Consider the following 15,448-nt stretch of genomic DNA (forward strand, 5'->3'; position numbering starts at 1 on the left):
TCTGAGAGTAAAACAACAAAAGGGTGAGTATTTGGTACTTCAGAAAGCTCCTGGATAGTTTGGGATGGATCATAAGCTGCAATAGAGGGGCCCTACAAACCTCATTCATGAGTTAAAAATCAGAGTCATGCACACAATCATTTTCCAAAAATTAACTTAGATCATATTAACTACTAGAAGGCCCCCATAAGTTATCAATATCAAACTTATAATTGAATCATTTGACCAAAAGCCTATTCTCTTATGAAGACCCCTGTCATTGGGGTACTACTAAAGAACTATCACCAGCTCATCACACTGGATACTAAAACCCTAGCAGTACTGAGTGAAATCATGATAATTCCAGGGTCAGCTACCCAGATTGATGACTGCTCAGACTCTTCCACAGTCCTCCTCCCCCACCAAGACAAAGAGAGGGAAGAGGAGAGACTGTAATGTTAGCATCAGTCACATGTATTACTTAAAAGCTGCTTTTATAAGAATTTAATGGGACTAAAATTAGAAACTGAAAGTAGGAGTTAGAAGCCATCAACCAATGTTGATTTACCTAACTACTTCCTTCCCTGCCATCTCCTTCCCTCCTCTTCTCCTCTCTAATCTTTATACTAAATAAACAGCAACACTTCACTAGAAGATGTAGAAAACCCATCCTTGTAAAATTTCTCTACCACCCTGATTATTCAGGGTTAAGCTACCTAAAATGTGTATCTCTAAAATAATCACTTAGCTTAAATGTTCTATATGCTTGAATAGAGTTTTAACATAATTCTGGAGTACCTATTAAGAAGATATCAATATTTCAAATTAATTTGTGATATAATACACATTTCAGAACATAAATGTATCTGGAGGAATAAATGAATTAGAAGAGCATTAAAGTTTCAAAAATTTTTTTAATAGTTAATAAAAGTATTATGAAGCCACAATTTAGAAAATATTTTAAGTGTGTTACTTGCTCCCAAACACAGAGATATATTTAATAGAAAAGAATGAAGTCCAGGAATAGACCTAAGTGTACATAATTTAGTATGTGACAAACAGGTAATCACAAATGGCTTTATTTCAATAGATAACTGCTTGGAAAAATAAATGAAATTCTTACCATATATCATATGCTAAAATAGATCAGTTCAGTTGCAAAACTAAATACAAAGAAGGAAATTACTGGAAGAAATTTTAGGCCTACGCAAGAGAGACGGCACCCATTTGTACCCACATGGCTGACCATATAACTCAGAAAATCCTTCCCACTGCAAAACATCGAAAATGATATATATAACATGGGAGTGGTGAAGGAAGGAGTCTCAAGACCAGTGTTAAAAACACGCACTAAAGTCACAGCTTCAGTGAAGACATCATCTTGGGTTTTAATGGCCTCAGAGGGATCAAAGTGAAGGCCCAAGGTGGGATATAGGACTGAGGTTCCTATAAAATGGGGGGGAGACTGGTCAGTGTGATTAGGTCATCTGTGTTTGCTAATTGGCGGTAAGTGAAGTTAGGCTCCTGCCCTCCCACAGAGACTGGTAGGTAGTAGGCACTGTCTTCCTTGATGGTTACATTTAAAGGTATGGATGTATGGATCCCAGGTCCTTGCAAAAGACAGTCCTGGGTTGTGCAGCTGGCAAGAGGCTGGGACAACATCTCAAAGGGACAGAGAAAATATTTAAAATTGAAAGTTCTCTAAAGAAAATCTCTAAAAAAGGGGAGGTCAGGAACCAATAGTCAGGAAGTTTGTCTAAAATTTAGTCAGCTGAGAGGAATACTGAGGCCATCTTGGTCAGGTATGATAGTATGTGTTTAACAACTGGCTCTCGGAAGAGGGGGCCTGATTTGTAGCGTCTGACAATTTAAAGAGTGTAAATATTCCCACCATGGTCAGTTTCAATTTGCCAGTGTGATGTTGCTGAGTGCAGAGCTGGGAAGACATGCCGACAGGTCTCGTGAGCTCGCAGGAGATGGCTCCAGCTTTCCACTGGCCATGGGCGTGTACTGACTCTGTCTAGCTTTGCATATGGCCTGGGAAAGATGTCCATGATATATTAAGTAAAAACTAAAAGAATGTTATTCTGCTTAAAATCTAGAATATTATTCCATTTTTAATGCGTATATGTTTGAAAATTTACAAACGCATTTATATAAGCATGGAGAAAGGTGTAGAATACACAACAGATGGTTAACAGTTTACCCAATAGGGTGGAAGTGTGGAAGATGGTCCTTAATTTTTTTTTTTTTAAGAAATCCCACTCTGCATTACTTCCAGAATTATAATGAGTATATAGTGTTTTTTAATACAAGTTACTTATGTGGTAATGTACATGAGTAACCAGAATTTGAATTCTTCCTTCCCATCCTCTTCCCCTTCTTCTCCGAGCCTAAGGGGACATCATCTCTTTGATATTAGACCTCTGTTCATTTTGGCTTTTGAAAGATGACTAGGCAAAACAAAACAAAACACAAAAAAATGAAGAACAAGCAACAACTAATTCCCTCGAAGACTTTGGCTTAACAAAATTCGCGAATCTACATTTTGTGTTTCTCAGATAGAATAAGCAAAAAAATCACTGGTTAGTTATTATTTCAGAATCTTTACATGGCTCTCAGCTCAGGACATTGCTTCACATGACAACTAATGGTAGCCCTATCCTTCCAGGTGCTCAGGCCAAAAACCTTGCTATCAACGACTCCTCAATTTCTATCACACCCCATATGTGATCCACCAGCAAATATTGTTGGTTCTTCCTTCCAAACATATCTAAAATGCAAACTCACTTCTCACAGCCCTACACCACCAACATGGTTCAAGACACCATCATTTCTCACTGGCTGTCCTGCTTTCACTCTTAGCTTCCCTCAGTCTGTTCTCAATATAGCAGCCAGAGAGACTTTATTAATATGGAAGTCATATCATATCACTCCTCTGCTCAAAGGCCCTGATCGTTTCCCCATCTCCCTCAAAGAGGAACTCAAAGTCACTACAATGGTTTACAAGGCTCTGTGGGATCTGGCCCACCCCCTACCATAAATTCTCTGACATCAGCTCCTATATCTGTCTCAGACAGTCAAGGCACTCCATCCACATTGGCCTCCTAGATGCTCAGAGACCACTGCCAATCACATTTCCATCTTAGGAATGTTGCACTCACTATTCCATCTACCTTGTTATCCTTTTCCACCAGATATAATTACCACTTTCTCACTTCCTTCAGATCTTTATTCAAAGGTCAGTTTCTCAGAGAGGTCTTGTCTAATCTCCTGATTTAAAATTGAGCACACAAACACATACTAGCCCCCTCATCTGGTTATCTCCTTTATTTTTCTCTAAAGCAATTACCACCATCCAAAATACTATATATTTTACTTAGTTACTTCTATAAGAAAATTATCCAAAACTTTTAAATAGGTAAAATTTGTTAGCAGAGGCTAACTTGTAGATTTTTGACTGGTAAAGATGCAAGTAACTTCTGGTCTAGTGGGACAGATGAAACCAAAGTTTATGGTTTATGTCCCCATTGGTCATTAACCAGTTTTGTATCTAATCCAGCAAACTTGTCCTAACATTGACTATAAATACCTAACTTCTCAAATGATCTTTAAAGTTGTTTTAATATCTTACTTGTTCCCTTAGTAATGAGGTGAATATAATCTTTGACACGTGTCCATTTTATAGTTGCAAGAAAGTCATTACAAGATCCTCTTGAAAATTATACTTTAACACTTTGTTTACTGCCTGTCTCCTCACCTTAGACTATAAGCTGAATGAGGGAAGGAATTTTTGTCTGTATTACCAGTGCCTACCACCATTCCTGGCACATTGTGTGCACAAAACCCTGTAAATTGAGAATTTCACTTGCAGGAATTCTAAATAATCTTGAATATCTCTCTTCCTTCTATTGACTTTTAAACATGATACCATAAATCTCTGCTCTTCTTCTACTTCTATTGCTTTTTCCCAGTAAAGGAGTGGGAGAATAAAAAGTGTTTGTTTCTGTCATGAGACTCCCTTCTTGGTGCAGATCTGTGGTCAGATGAGGTACTTCAGTGGAATGTCTAGTGGGAGAGAAAATTAGTCCAGGAAAAGTACTAACGAATTGTATTCGTTGCATATATGAGCAGAGACAGATGACGTCAGACTAAACTGAAAGCCATTGACTGGCAAAGAGAAATCATTTTATGGTTTCCAACTCTTTGTTAATGGAAGGAATTTTTACAGGAACTCTGCCTGAGTCATTTCCAACCAAAGTTTTTCTCCTCTTCAACTAGGAAAAAAAAGAGTGAAGAAAACCATCAAGAACAAGAGGAAAGAACATTTTGGGGGTCTTATTTTTCAGGTAATTAACCTAGATCTCTGCTTTGGCAGCTTAGTTCATGCCTGCTAGAAGGAAGGACAGGAAAGGATGGATGTGGAGAGAGGAAAAGTATTCCAAAATCCATCCAGACAAGAACTTGAGCTTTTTTTTAAAAAAAATAATTTTTATTTATTTGTTTGTTTGTTTGTTTAGGCTGTGCCAGGTCGTAGTTGCGGCACAGGGGATCTTTAGTTGCGGCATGTGGGATCTAGTTCCCTGACCAGGGATCAAACCCAGGCCCAACGAATGCGGAGTCTTAGCCATTGGACCACCAGGGAAGTCCCAGAACTTGAGCTTTTAAAATGCACTAGGGGGCTTCCCTGGTGGCACAGTGGTTAAGAATCTGCCTGCCAATGCAGGGCACATGGGTTTGAGCCCTGGGCCGGGAAGATCCCACATGCTGCGGAGCTGCTGAGCCGATGCGCCACAACTACTGAGTCTGCACTCCAGAGCCCACAAGCCACAACTACTGAGCCTGTGTGCCACAACTACTGAAGCCTGTGTGCCTAGAGCCCGTGCTTCGCAACAAGAGAAGCCACCACAATAAGAAGGCCGCGCACTGCGGTGAACAGTAGCCCCTGCTCACCACAACTGGAGAAAGCCCGCACGCAGCAATGAAGACCCAATGCAGCCAAAAATATAAATAAATAAATAAATAAATAAACTTAAAATGCACTAGGAAGGGTCTTGGGGAGTACTATCCAATAGAAATATGCTGTAAGCCACAAATGTGAGGCACATGTGTAATTTTAAATTTTCCAGAAGGCACAATAGAAATAAAAGTGAAATTAATTTTAATAAGAGATTTTACCTAACTCAATATATACAAAAACGTTATTCCAACATGTAGACAATATAAAAAATTAATAATGAAATATTTTTCACTCTTCTTTTTCATACTAAATCTTCAAAACCTGTATTTTACACTTACTGCATATCAAGTGTCCAACAGCCACACATGGCTACCATATTGGACTGTGGAGATCTAGAAGGAAGCTATTCCCTTTATGCAGCCCTAGACTAGTCATTTACATTTCTCCTTTTGTAATCCAGTGATATAGCCAAGGATGTTATTATCTTTATAGGGCTAGGTGAAGAGACAGAACTAAAATTTATCAAAAGGCCACAAGAGTTAACAAGGAGCACTACCTTTTATTTTTTCTTTTAGATTGCTACAAAGAATAAGGCCTTAGGCCAAACTTTTAATCAAAAATATAGCCCCCAAGCAGTTTCCTCCAAGAGCTTTCTGTTCATTTCATTCTTTTTTTTTAAACATTTTACTTTATTTTTATTTTATTTGCAAGAAACATATTTTATTTTATTTTTATTTGCAAGAAACACATTTTTAATGTTTGGATTTTTCACAGTTTATACTTTTTATTCTTTATATATATATATTTTTTGGCCACATGGCATGCAGGATATTAGTTCCTCTACCAGGGATCGAACCCACACCCCCTGCAGTGGAAGCACGGAGTCTTTCTCTTTCCTTTTTTAACATCTTTATTGGAGTATAATTGCTTTACAATGGTGTGTTAGTTTCTGCTTTATAACAAAGTGTATCAGCTATACATATACATATATCCCCATATCTCCTCCCTCTTGCATCTCCCTTCCCCCCTCCCTATCCCACCCTTCTAGGTGGTCACAAAGCACCGAGCTGATCTCCCTGTGCTATGTGGCTGCTTCCCACTAGCTATCTATTTTACATTTGGTAGTATATATATGTCAATGCCACTCTCTCAGTTCATCTCAACTTACACTTCCCCCTCCCCGTGTCCTCAAGTCCATTCTCTACATCTGCATCTTTATTCCTGACCTGCCCCTAGGTTCTTCAGAACCCTTTTTTTTTTTTTTTTTAGATTCCATATATATGTGTCAGGATATGGTATTTGTTTTTCTCTTTCTGACTTAGTTCACGCTGTATGACAGACTCTGGGTCCATCCACCTCACTACAAATAACTCAGTTTCGTTTCTTTTTATGGCTGAATAATATTCCATTGTATATATGTGCCACATCTTCTATATCCATTCATCTGTTGATGGACACTTAGGTTGCTTCCATGTCTCAACTATTGTAAATAGTGCTGCAATGAACATTGTGGTACATGACTCTTTTTGACTTATGGTTTTCTCAGGATATATGCCCAGTAGTGGGATTGCTGGGTCATATGGTAGTTCTATTTTTAGTTTTTTAAGGAACCTCCATACTGTTCTCCATAGTAGCGGTATCAATTTACATTCCCACCAACAGTGCAAGAGGGCTCCCTTTTCTCCACACCCTCTCCAGCATTTACTGTTTGTAGATTTTTTGATGATGGCCATTCTGACTGGTGTGAGGTGATACCTCATTGTAGTTTTGATTTGCATTTCTCTAATGATTAGTGATGTTGAGCATCCTTTCATGTTGGCAATCTGTATATCTTCCTTGGAGAAATGTCTATTTAGGTCTTCTGCCCATTTTTGGATTGGGTTGTTTGTTTTTTTGATATTGAGCTGCATGAGCTGCTTGTAAATTCTGGAGATTAATCCTTTGTCGGTTGCTTCATTTGCAAATATTTTCTCCCATTCTGAGGGCTGTCTTTTCATCTTGTACAAAGTTACAGTAATCAAGACAGTATGGTACTGGCACAAAAACAGAAATATAGATATCAATGGAACAGGATAGAAAGCCCAGAGATAAACCCACGCACATATGGTCACCTTATTTTTGATAAAGGAGGCAAGGATATACAATGGAGAAAAGACAGTCTCTTCAATAAGTGGTGCTGGGAAAACTGGACAGCTACATGTAAAAGAAGGAAATTAGAACACTCCCTAACACTATACACAAAAATAAACTCAAAATGGATTAAAGACCTAAATGTAAGGCCAGACACTATAAAACTCTTAGAGGAAAACATAAGCAGAACACTCTATGCCAAAAATCACAGCAAGATCCTTTTTGACCCACCTCCTAGAGAAATGGAAATAAAAATTAACAAACTGGAATTAACAAAAAAATTGGCGCACATGCTTAGTTGCTCCGCAGCATGTGGGATCTTCCCGGCCCAGGGATCGAACCCGTGTCCCCTGCACTGGCAGGTGGATTCTTAACCACTGCGCCACCAGGGAAGTCCATATAGAGACTACAAGAAGCCAAATAAAGAAGCATAAAGATGCAAAGCATAATACATGATATTAAGATCTAAACCTTTTGGTGTGTTAGTTTCTGCTTTATAACAAGGTGAATCATTTATACTTACACATATGTTCCCATATCTCTTCCCTCTTGCATCTCCCTCCCTCCCACCCTCCCTATCCCACCCCTCTAGGTGGTCACAGAGCACCAAGCTGATCTCCCTGTGCTATGCGGCTGCTTCCCACTAGCTATCTACCTTACGTTTGGTAGTGTATAAATGTCCATGCCTCTCTCTCGCTTTGTCACCGCTTACCCTTCCCCCTCCCCATATCCTCAAGTCCATTCTCTAGTAGGTCTGTGTCTTTATTCCTGTCTTACCCCTAGGTTCTTCATGACATTTTTTTTTTTCTTAACACACACATTATCTTGTTTGATCCTCAGAGCAATCTCATGAGGTAAATCCAGTTTATGGGGGAGGAGATTATGGTTCCCATAAGGTTCAGGGGCTTATCAAGGTCACACAGCTCGTAAGTGGGGAAAAAATATCAGAACTGAAACGCGTCTTGGTTCATGAAAACATGTTAAACAAAGATCTTCCTTAGGTGAATTTTCAGATGTTTTTGGTGCTGGTTTTACTTTTTTTTTTTTTTTTTTTTTGCGGTACACGGGCCTCTCACTGTTGTGGCCTCTCCCGTTGTGCACAGGTTCCGGACGCGCAGGCTCAGCGGCCATGGCGCACGGGCCTAGCCGCTCCGCGGCATGTGGGATCTTCCTGGACTGGGGCACGAACCCGTGTCCCCTGCATCGGCAGGCGGACTCTCAACCACTGCGCCACCAGGGAAGCCCTGGTTTTACTTTTTTTAGAGATGTAAATTATTACATTATTGATACACCACTGTGAGAATTAGGCTGCAAGAGCATTTCCCATGAAGTTTTCTCGGGTTTAAGTAGTTTTGTATGCCTACCAAACAAATCACCCTTTAAGTCTCTCTGTCCACAAGCTGGCAAAGGCAAGGACTGGGAGTTATTCAGGAATGTCTAGTTTTATGTCTGGGACATAGTAAATACATCACGTATTTTGATGAATGAATAAATGAATGCAAACTTGTTTCCAGCCTTTTCAAATACCTTTATATTGAGGCAATGTAAAAGGGACATGCTATAGAAATTATTTCCTTTATTTTATTGAAGAGAAAATTTATGCACAAAAAGTGTTACTCTGGGTCAGCATTGTTCAGTAGAGATGTAATCCAAGCCACATACATAATCTTAGAGTTTTTAGTAACCACATTTTTAAAAACATTTTTTAAAAACAGTGAAATTAATTTAAACAACATATTTATTTGACCTAATATATCCAAATATTATCATTTGAATATTTCATAAATATTTTTAAGTTGTTAATGAGCTTTTTCCAGTAAGCGGCCTGAGGTGACCGCTAAAAATGGTTCACCATTCACTTGACCCAGAAAACCCCACAAACATGCAAATCAAGAGGTTCAAACCTTCGTGTTCACTTTAAGAACACTCGTGAAACTTCCCAGGCCATTAACGGTATGCATATCCTAAATGCCACCGAGTATCTGAAGGATGTCACTTTACAGAAGCGATGTGTGCCATTCAGTCGTTACAATGGTGGAGTTGGTAGGTGTGCCCAGGCCAAACAGTGGGGCTGGCCTCAAGAGTCGGTGGCCCAAAAAGATTGCTGAATTTTTATTGCACATGCTCGGAAATGCAGAGAGTAATGCTGAACTTAAGGGTTTAGATGTAGATTCTCTGGATATTGAGCACATCCAGGTGAACAAAGCCCCCGAGATATGGCACAGGACTTACAGAGCTCATGGTCGGATCAACCCATTCATGAGCTCTCCCTGCCACACTGAGATGATCCTTACTGAAAAAGAATAGATTGATCTTAAATCAGAAAAGGAGGTGCACAGAAGAAAAAGATACCCCAGAAGAAACTAAAGAAACAAAAACTTATGGCCCGGGAACAAATGCTGCCCCCCCCCAAAAAAATGCAAATAAAAATAAAAGCAGGAAAAAAAATTGTTAATGAGATAGTTTGCATTCTTTCATTCATATGAAGATTTGGACATTTGTATATTTAACATTTAAAACACATCTCAATTCAAACTAGCTACATTTCAGGTGCTCACCAGTTATGTGTGTCTAGTGGCTATTGCACTGCATAGTACAGTCTTGGGATGCAGCAGAGAAAGAACTTCAGCCTTCTTCTCTTCCCATTTCTCACCATCCCACAAATATTTACTAAGCACCCACCATCTTTTACCAGACAGAAGGAAACTATCAAATGAGGCTCTCAACCTGTCACATATTTGAGAAACACTAAATTGAAAGACTGAATATACAAATGGAACATGTCAAACTTTACATCTCAGTAGAACTCTGACCCACAACTTCCAGCAACAACTAGCCAGGAAAGGCAAACCACAATCAGCCTAGAATGGTCAGGACTTGGCCAATGACTGACAGCTTTCCTAATTTTTGCCCCCTCTCCCAACTCAGGATCATTCAGCGAAGGCCAAACATGCTCCCCAAACCAACCATATAAGGTGACCTGATTCTAGTTTTCCTACCTGTAGCTTCAGCATGCCAACAGCCTTCAGGTTCACCTGAAGCCTTCCTTTTTTTTCCACTATAAAGCTTTCCCACTCCCCTACATCCTCTGAGTCTCTACCAAACACAAGTGATGGTGGCTGACACCCTTGCTATATAGTGAGTTCTGAATGAAGAGCCTCTGTTTATTCTCACACGGTGGTCTTCGTTTATCTCCACAAAATCTTGGATTAGTCTCTTCTTAATGACTAAAATAATCAAACTTCCTCTTTTAACTTCCCTTGTGGGTTCAGTTTTTCATTTTATTTGTAACATTCATTCATGCAATAACTATTTCCTGTGTCTTAGTAGGTGTCAGCCACTATGCTGAGTCTTTGAAAGTAAGTAGGGGACCAGAGATTCAGTCTTTTCTCTCAGGGAGCCTAGAGCTTAGCAAAAAACACATACAAATAAATGTTTAATAACATTTGTAATAAACACTACAAAGGAAATCAGTTACTCGAGGAAATATATGCACTCCCATGTTCACTGCAGTGTTATGCACAATAGTCAAGATATAGAAACAAACTAGGTGTCCATCAGTGGATGAACGGATAAAGAAAATGTGGTATATACATACAATGGAATATTATTCCGCTACAGTAAAGATGGAAGTCCTGCCATTTGTAAAGACATGGATGAACCTTGAGTATATCCTGCTAAGTGAAGTAAGCAAGACACAGAAAGAAAAATACTGCATGATCTCACTTACATGCAGAATCTAAAAAAGTCAGAGCAGGGAGGTGGGAGAAATGGAGAGATGTTTGTCAAAGGGTACAAAATTACAGTTATGTAGGATGAGTGAATTCTAGGAATCTAATGTACAGCTTGGTGACTATAGTTAATAATAATACTGTAGTTTACCTGGAAACTCACTAAGAGAGTAGAAAGAACTCAGGTGCTTTCACCACACACAAAAAAGATAACCATGTGAGGAGATGGACTGATTAGCTTGACTGCAGTAATCGTTTCACGATGCATGTATATCAAAACATTATTTTGTATACCTTAAATATGTACAATTTTTAGTTTAAAAAATTTTTTTAATTTAATTTAAAAATGCACTACAAAGGAAAGTATATTATGATACCTCAACGTTTCAATTTTCGTACGATATGAGTGCCATTTCTTCCCAAGAAAAGACTTTTATTCTGCTACTTAAACTTCAATAAATGCTTGGCAAAAGGAAAAATACTGTTTTCCCAATAGATTTGCACACTGAAGATCAGACATTTTTCCTTATTGCCCTGTTTCCTTATCCCTTTTTGCTTATTTCTCATTTTACTTCAAGTGAACACTCTTAAATGGTTTCTGGCACTCTTTCAGCAAGAGATAAAGAAAGGAGACAAAAAGTTTTCTATTAAATAAAATAACTATAGCTCACTCAAGGGTAGTTTAAATAATTGTTCTCCAATTTAATGTTTATTAATAACTATTTTATCCAGGCAAAAACTTTGCCAAGCTTTGATCGAGTTCAACCTGAAATAATTTTCATTACTGCTGAATTTCAGATAGTTCAAAACCCAGAATCCAGAAGTGTTTTCTTCTCTCCACTTGGGTACCTATTAAAATTTCACTAAAATCATTTTTAAATCTTGGAAAACTACATCAACTTAAATAAGTGTAAAATTAAAATCAATTTTAATTTTACACTTATTTGAATACTGTGTTTTTAAATCATTCTTTCATTAATGTATTTCACTTTATATGGATTTTCTTTGGCTAAGAAAAATAGTTAATTAAGTAGAATATTTGGTAAAATTATGTATGAAATATTCTGAGATCTGGAGCCTAAACTAGATGCATCTAACTTAATTTACCTTCATGACAGTTTAAGCAGTTTATCTGAGAAATAACTTCAAAAAATTTCTCAATTATTAATGATATATATGTCATTATTATCTTTTTGTTGTTTATATCCTTGGACTTCTGATATCTTACTAGTCTAACATCATAAAATCCAGGCTGACTCAACTAATTTGAAGTGAATGTATAATAGCATAACTATTGACCTCACTTAATGATACGAAGTCAAGTTTACCTTTCAAAACCATTACTTAAATCATTCAGAAATTTTAACTGCATATTTTATAAAATTCTAATTGCATTATCAAATAAAATATGAATATTCTAATAATGTATATTTATCAAAATAAAACTGTGAAAAATAAAATCCTTTGAATTCTTCAAAATAAAATAACATCAAACATCAAGATGCTATTATTTTCAAAAGGGAGTCAGAATTCCTGGATAATTGGAATAGAAGTTACACTCCAAGCAATAACTGTCCAAAGAATCAATTTTCACTTACATTGTACCATGTAAAAGATAAACTTTCACTCAGAGCTTGGCCACAAATTAGATACCTCTTGGTCCCTGTGAGTTTAGATAATTTTATGTCCTCTGAAAAATCACTCCATTTTTCTAAAGTAATATAACCCCTTCAACAATAAACAGAAAACAAGTAAGGAATTCATCCTGCTATAACGCTTTCTTAGTTTACTGGTTCAGAGAACAATCTATACCACACCTGTGTAAATCGTTGTAAGTGCAAGGACCTCTCTGCAGAACAAAAAGAACATCTTTCCTGTAGTCTGGCTGGCTGTCTTGATCTCACACAATCTATAAAGGCTTTCCTCAGCTGGGCCTGAGGAACAAATTCCTGAAGATCTTGGGTAAGTGATCACGAAGGACAGACACGAAGCATAGCGTTCACCCACTGTACGACTAGGGAAGGAACCACAGAGATCTGAAAGGGCTGCCCATAGGCAGTCTGCATACACATCCCCATCTACGCTCCTTTTTTCTCACTCTTCTCACAAGAATAATTTTTTCAAGAATGCCTCTTCCTGGGATTTGGATCATAAATTCATGAGATACTCATACTTTCCATCAGTATGGAGTTTAGTTATTCTTTCCTCCAACTCACTTACATAATCTTCAATTAGGCTGTTTCCAAGACCCTTCAATCTTTAAGTCTTTTTTTTTCCTGCAACATTTCTCCTAACTGCTCTTAATGAATCCTAAGCTCTCTCTTCTCTAAATTTCAGTAGTTCTTGCTGTCAGTGCCTATCATCAGACATGTACCCTATACTGTTTTGTATGTTTTTTTTCTACGTGTTTTGCCTCTCATATTGGCCTGGGAACAGGGATATTTACTGTACATTTAGCTGTTATACACAAGAGACCAAAAATACTTGCAGTGGAAAAAAGTCATCCAAAAGAATGTTTCCTAAATCCAGGAAAGGGGAAAATTTTGCATGGGTTTACCCTGTAGAATTTAGACTATTAAATTCTACTACATGAATTAACTAAATTATAAAAAATAAAAATTTTTATCATAAAGATGTGTAATGTATTTAATAAGCCCAAAAGCTCTGATCCTCTAAACAGTACCTTGTTATGAAAAAAATGTATTATCTGGAGAAGCTGATAGCTCTAATCTAAATCATATAAAGAAACTTGGTCATTTGGACTATTTGAAATTTTCAAAAGGCATTACAAAAAGTCCAAGATCTTGTCATATTTGCCTCTTAAATGTGTTGAGCTCTTCTTAAATAGGAGTTGTTACTATGAGAGACTTAACCAAAAAAAACAAAAAAAATCAGAACATCCTAAGGAAGATGAGGAAAATAAATACACCATCAAACAGCATGAGGCTCAATGAAAACGAACACCCACATCTCTGCGTCTCCCTGCCGCTCGCTTAGAACGCTTAGGGAATTTGAGCAGCTCAATCAAGCCTACTCAGCACTGCATCACCAAAGCACAAAATAAGACCTGGAACAAGCAGCATTTTTTGTCACACATCTTGCTTTAGCCAAACCTACTCAAAGCAGTTTCCTTTTTAGCAAAATGAACTAACAAACCTCCCCCCAATTTTTTTTCCAGTGATCAGCACAGCTGGAAATAGCAACATTCTGAGCAGACTCTGGCCCTTGGTGTGAGCCTACATAAGCTGTTTTACCTCAGCTTGCTCATGTGGAAAATGAAAATATTGTATAATAATATCTCATAGAGTCACTGCAGGGAGTAACTAAAGAACTGATCATATAAGCAAAATACGTTTTATAAACTAAAACCCATCATTTACCTCTCACCTGTGAAGCCTGTCCAACACACTCATACAGCTTATTGTCACCTACCAGTTAGTCTTACCATAGACATCATCTCAGTTACTTTCCTAGCAATTATATCTACCTCCTTTCATTCACTTCCAACCTGGGAATGGAAGCCCCTTCGGCTACCAGAGGTAGGTGATCCAGTCAGTCCTTTCTGCAGCAGCCATAAAAGCTGGGGCACAGACATGCCTACAAGTTCCTTCCACGGAGAAACTGGTGACTTGGCGCAGGTAGGAAGGAGCAGGTGGCAGAGGTGTCCTCCAGCTTCTCTGGGCTCTAGGGAGGATTACAGCCAGCCTCTAGCGCCCGCTCAATTAGAAGGCTGGCCCTCAGGCAGCAGCTTTTAAAGTATGCAGATAAATCTCTTTGAGGGCAAGACTGGCAGAAGGGCTATTTTGCCCTCTCCCTCTGCACTGAACGCTGGGGTGATAGCCTTGGTGAGTGTTCACTCACCCTTTAAGAATTGCTTCTCAGCTGCATAGCACAGGGAGATGAGCTGGGTGCCTTGTGTCCAACTAGAGGGGTGGGATAGGGAGAGTGGGAGGGAGACGCAAAAGGGAGGAGATATGGGGATATATGTACACGTACAGCTGATTCACTTTGTTATACAGCAGAAACTAACACACCATTGTAAAGCAATTATACTCCAATAAAGATGTTAAAAAAAATGTCAGATAAAGACAAAAAAAAGAAAAGAATTGCTTCTTATTTTGCTATAGTCTTGTGAGTCTTGTGAAAACAAGTCCCACTGGCTTTCAGAGCTAGATGTTTTGGGAGCCTGACCCTCCCTGGGAGTCTCAAATGTTGGGGTGGTAGACGTGGGGCTCAAACCCTTTTCTCTTTAAGGAAAAGCTAAGAGTTGGGGCTTCCCTCCCCCTTGTATGGTGCTGTGTCAGGGGTGGGGTTTATGGTGACAGTGTGTCTCAGCCTTTCCTGCCTGTTTTGATGTGGATGTTTCCTCATTCGTCTGATGAGTAGGAGTCCTTCAGCCAGTTTCTGGATCCTTTTCAAAGGGAAAATGCTCCACATGTGGCTGTGCGTTTGGTGTGCACGTGGGAGGAGGGGAGCTCAGGAGCCTCCTACGTCACCACCTTGGTCAACTCCTCTTGACTTGGTTTGTGGGTTTTTTGAAAGAATACCACAGAGGGAAAGTACCCTTCTCATCACAGCATGCCAGGGGTACCTGATACCACGTGACATCACTAGGGATATTAACCTCAAGGCTTAAGTAGTGTTTGGC

At 38.6% G+C, this 15,448-nt stretch overlaps 1 protein-coding gene and 1 pseudogene across 1 annotated transcript in view; one reads left to right on the plus strand and one right to left on the minus strand.

Annotated features, from left to right (window-relative positions):
• Positions 1 to 15,448, minus strand: part of LOC125961194 (dynactin-associated protein-like) — a 93,190-nt gene that overhangs the window by 36,326 nt on the left and 41,416 nt on the right. The window lies entirely within an intron of this gene.
• On the plus strand, positions 8,913 to 9,555 carry LOC101283059 (60S ribosomal protein L17-like; annotated as a pseudogene).

The sequence above is a fragment of the Orcinus orca genome, chromosome 15 (genome assembly GCF_937001465.1).
Source record: "Orcinus orca chromosome 15, mOrcOrc1.1, whole genome shotgun sequence".
In the NCBI taxonomy this organism is placed as follows: domain Eukaryota; kingdom Metazoa; phylum Chordata; class Mammalia; order Artiodactyla; family Delphinidae; genus Orcinus; species Orcinus orca.